The sequence below is a fragment of the Littorina saxatilis genome, linkage group LG6, assembly GCF_037325665.1.
Source record: "Littorina saxatilis isolate snail1 linkage group LG6, US_GU_Lsax_2.0, whole genome shotgun sequence".
Taxonomy (NCBI): domain Eukaryota; kingdom Metazoa; phylum Mollusca; class Gastropoda; order Littorinimorpha; family Littorinidae; genus Littorina; species Littorina saxatilis.
Window position 1 is genome coordinate 27,163,121 of NC_090250.1, and position 5,000 is coordinate 27,168,120.

Sequence of the window (5,000 nt, forward strand, 5' to 3'; positions counted from 1 at the left end):
ATAATTATGGTTAGCGCGTGTCCACACGGAAAGGGCCTGTTGTCCAGTGCAAGACTGAGCCTGGACATCTATTTGGTGGTTTACATGAACGTTCGCACGGGATCATTCATACCAACCTGACTTGTTTGGACACGGCCATTACGCGTAGCATCTCTGACAGTGACCTCAAGCGTACACTGACAAAATCCAAGAAGAAAAAATATTGCAGAATAGAATAGGCATTCCCAGGAGACGGAATATGGCTGCCTAAAGGACGGTGACAAACAGACAATCACGTAAAAGCCCCGTGCGTGCCTCCGAGTGTACGTGGGAGTTGCAGTCCACGAATGCAGAAGAAGAGTAAGAATGATTGACAAGCAATATGTAGATAGATATCCCAAGTGTTGTGAATGACATCAGTTCTAAATGCAAAGGAGAATCTTGAACTGCCAGAGATGAGGAAGGAGGGGGGGGGGGGGGGTAGCAAAGGTCTCAGGTTGCGTCGATGATGAATAGCGGTTCCAGGCCAATTCCAGAGGATTTTGACGAGCTCAGACAGGAACTGACAGCCCACCCACACGCTTGCTTGCGTGCTTGCTTGCTTGCTTGCTCCTCTTCTGGACCTTGCCAGAACATATGAATAGCTCTCTCTTGCCGACCGTATATTTGAATGCTTTTCAAAACGCGCGCGCGCTGGCGTCTGTGTGTCTGTCTGTCTGTCTGTCTGTGTACGTACGTCTATGTGTGTGTGTGTGTGTGTGTGTGTGTGTGTGTGTGTGTGCGCGCCTGTCTCTCTGTCTGTCTGTCTCTCTGTCTGTCTCTCTGTCTGTCTGTCTGTCTCTCTCTCTCTCTCTCTCTCTTTTGCTATGTCTCTCTCAAATAAACCATTGCTGTCGCGAGTTTAAAGTCCCCCCCCCCCAAACACACACCCACCCAATCCAGACTGTCCATTCCCCCTACAATGACTGCACTACACTACAAGGTCCACTATGCTCCAAACATCTCTACAGTGGAACCTCTCTTGTAACCCCCCCCCCTCCCCCGGTAAACCCCACCCCACCCTTTACAGATACAGATTTTCGGTCTGAGTTATAAAGTCTGTGAGTGTCTTAAAGTCCATGTTAAAGGTACTGAACTTGTCAAATCCAGGTGCACGGAGTCCCTGGGGCTTTTATTCATACCTCAGGCAGCTATCCGTTAGAAGAACTACCAAGTTTCATTGACTTGCACCCAAAGAGTCGAGAACTGCGATTTGTTTACGAATTAATTTCGTACTCGGACCCGGCTGATCTTGACATATTTTTGGATCTAAATTTAGATCAGGTAGATCACCACATCATGCACAAAAAGACACGTCACTAGCAAACTATGTCAGACGTCATCATGAGTTTGTGTAAAACAAAATGGAAGCCGGAATCACTCAGTTGAATCATAGATATCCCTTCATCTATGGTTGAATCGAACTCCGACCAAACACCACGTAATAACTAGGTTAATTTATGCACTCGCGTGAACAAGAAACTGTCGAGCTTCACAGGGGGGGGGGGGGGGGTTCAGTTTTGGGTTTGTTTTACCACCATAGGAGGAATTTTGAACTGTAAATGCACTCAGCTGCAACAAAAACGAAGGCTGTGAGCTGCACTGTGCCTTTAAGACTTCCTCCGTATTGCTACATGATTATTTAAGATTTTTTTAGGTCTTAAAAGGGGGTTCCACTGCAGTAGACAGCCGAGCTGAGACCATAACTCGCTTTTTCGCATGCATCACATCCATAACCCCGCCACAATAACAAGTACAGTCATGTCGGAAGTCTGAGTCATCGCTGCGAAGATGGTGAAGCCATCGTGTAAAAGTGTGCTGACTTTGTGTATGTGTGTGTGTGTGTGTGTGTGTGCTTGCGTGCGTGCGTACGTGCGTTCCTGCGTACGTGTGTGTGTGTGTGTGTATTTGCTTGCGTGTATTTGCTTGCGTGCGCGCGTACGTGCGTTCCTGCGTACGTGTGTGTGTGTGTATTTGTTTGCGTGCGTGCATACGTGCGTTCCTGCGTACGTGCGTGTGTGTCCATGTGTGTGTGTATGTGTGTGTGTGTGTGTGTGTGTGTGTGTGTGTGCCGGTGTGAAAGAGACAGACAGACAGACAGAGCTACAGACAGACAGACAGAGACAGATAGACTTGCAGACAGACAGAAGTGCCACGCTGTCACAGCCAGACTTGAAGAGCAAACAGAAATCAAAGCTCATTCTTCCTTCTGTATCAAATCAAAATACTGAAGATTTCATTTGTTTATTTCAGAATACAACAGCGCTTTTAACTTCAGATCTCATCAACAAGCGCCTTTGAAATGACACTTGAAAAATGTTGAAGTGTATCGTATTGCAATTTGAATTTCTACACTATTCAGTGCAACGGCATTCTGGGAAGTCGAGTATTAAAAAAACTCATATTTGTAAGATTTTGCACTCAAGAAAGCAGACATGCATTGGTTCTCCTCTCTTAACATTTTAACCCAGTTCTAACACAATGTGTACAGTGCAGTAGTAAATGACACATTTGATTTCGATTGCAGTGGAAATTGCCCCACCAATGTCAGTTATCCCTTGTAAAGTTCAACAGGAGGATGCCAGAAAACAAGGACATAGATAAATGCACGCTATTGTGACTGAGTCATACGTTTTTATGCTTTGTTTGTTAATATGTATTCATTTATTTAAAGGGCAGTCAAAGAACACTTTTTTCCATCCACATGTATTGTGTAGACAATTGGAAAGTCTCATGTCTAATGTTTAGTTTACTGATAGTTAATAGGATAAAACAGCTGCTCTGTTGACCTAACACCACCACCTCTACCCTCTTCCTCCAAAGCCAAACAACCAGCAAAACAACCAGCCAATCAATCATCCAGCCAACCAACCAAACATACAATCAACGCAACAACCAATCAACCAACCGATCAACCATCCAATCAAACACCACCACTACTCCTCTCCCTCTCCCTCCAAAGCCAATCAACCAGCCAACCAATCAACAAAACAGGGAAGAAACCACTCAAACCCAAACAAGAACGAGCAACCTATCACGCACTGAACAGTTACTGGGTTAGGGTTGGTATTAAACTCCATTAAGTGTGGCCGGAATGTCAACGACAATAATGACGACGATCATCACTTGTCAAGTACCGGTTATAGGACAAAGTGCTGGGGTCAAGAGCTAGCTCAGTTTATTGACGGACTACTATTGACTGCATGACCGCGATAGCTATGCAAACTGGTTCAGTTACCGGTTTACTGTGTTGGGCTTTGTTTTGTGCTTGTTCTGATGTTGCAATATATTGCGATTGTTTTTAAGCCTGCAGTACAGGCCGTTAGTGTGGTTGGATGGGGTGGGGCAGAGAGAGAGAGAGAAAGAGAGAGAGAGATGGAGAGAGAGAGAAAGGGATGGAAGGGGTGAGGAAAGAGGATGATATTATTTATGTTTTTGTTTATGTAGGTGTTTGTGTGTGTGTGTGTGTGTGTGTGTGTGTGTGTGTGTGTGTGTGTGTGTGTGTGTGTGAAAGAGAGAGAGGGAGAGAGCGTGAGAGAGAGAGGCGAGAGAAAGAGAGAGAGAGAGAGAGAGGGAGAGAGAGAAACATTAGTAGGTGACCGGCCAAAAAAATCATTAACAACCATTCCTCCTCCTTCCCCACCCCCAAAAAAGGGTTTGGTCGTAGGTATGAATGACGTAATTGTGCAGCAAGACCTGAATGACGTAAGTGTGCTGTGCATGTTAATGACAATACCTGGAGCTGGCTGGAGCATCAACTTGAAATAAGGTTGTTATTTTTAAAGGGCCATAGCTTTTGCAGTTTTATAAAAACAACATTTATACATCTGATGGGCCGTTTAAATTGTAGCCGGCGTGCTCTTGAAAATAAAATCCCACCCTTGATCGGCTGCCAACCAGACAACAGCCAGTATGTATGATTAAAGGGACAGACCCAGTCTCTATTTCAGCTTTTTGAAAAACAGTGGGGATTATGTAAAAATAATGTTTCAGTTCGAAATAAAACGGTAGGGATCAGTATTGTAAATGGGTTAAAGGATGCGCCCTCTCTCTCTGAGTCTCTCTCTCTCTCTCTCTCTCTCTCTCTCTCTCTCTCTCTCTCTCTCTTGATTCCAAGCACACACTCTAAATTTTATAACACTTTGAGAACACTGAAAGTGTTTAGGGTGAACACTTAAAGTGTTAGGGTGAACACATTTTTACACTTTTGGAACACAGAAAGTGTTCTCAATGTGTTATCCTGAAGCATCTTCTGCTACCTGAACACTTTTGGAACACATGGTAAACACTTTTTTGCACAGTGGAACACCAGGTGAACACACGTGTTCAACAAGTGTTCCACAAGTGTTCCACTTCGTCTTTTAGTCATGATCCGAATAAAATAATACATTAAAAATATTTGGGCCTTGAGCAGATTCGAACCCGTGATCTTCGCCTTGCCATGTCAGCGCTCTACCGATTGAGCTACGGAGACTCGTCGGGATCTAGCGTCGCTTAGAGTATATAATTTTTATACCCCCTAGACCGCTGCGGGACGTTTTTTTGTTTTTGTTTTTAATCGTGTTGTGCTTATATTTTTTCATCAAACATTTATTTCATCTGAGACATCTAATAAGCGGTAAGTATTAGCATTTTTATTTTTACAATTTAATAATGTTACTAATTGTCCCATCATGCTTCAGCTGGACCAAAAAAGAACGTTGACATTTTTAGATCTGTGGTCCTGTCTGCGTTGTCGCTGCGTTGATTTGGCTCAGGATTTCCGATTGTTATCTGTAAGTTGCTTGCTGAGATTTTGTATTAATTCATCTAAGCTTAGTCACTCGTATTTTTGTTGTAACATGTTCCTGTTACTTGTATCTGTGGACGTTTGAAGACAATTTCTCTAATTTTGCTGTCGCAACGGTTTCAGCTGATCAGTGGACCTTTTACATTAGTTCTGCGTTGGTAAATAAACTCTATTTCAATTTGATGTTGATTTT

At 43.7% G+C, this 5,000-nt stretch overlaps 1 protein-coding gene and 1 long non-coding RNA gene across 5 annotated transcripts in view; both read left to right on the plus strand.

The window, feature by feature from the left end:
- The window catches only part of LOC138968882 (F-BAR and double SH3 domains protein 2-like), a 110,315-nt gene that overhangs the window by 59,307 nt on the left and 46,008 nt on the right, over positions 1–5,000 (plus strand). The window lies entirely within an intron of this gene.
- LOC138968883 (uncharacterized) overlaps positions 4,464–5,000 on the plus strand; it is a 4,765-nt gene continuing 4,228 nt past the window's right edge. The window contains exon 1 of the long non-coding RNA XR_011456310.1: positions 4,464–4,793. This is a non-coding gene — a long non-coding RNA (uncharacterized lncRNA). The remainder of the gene's footprint in view (positions 4,794–5,000) is intronic.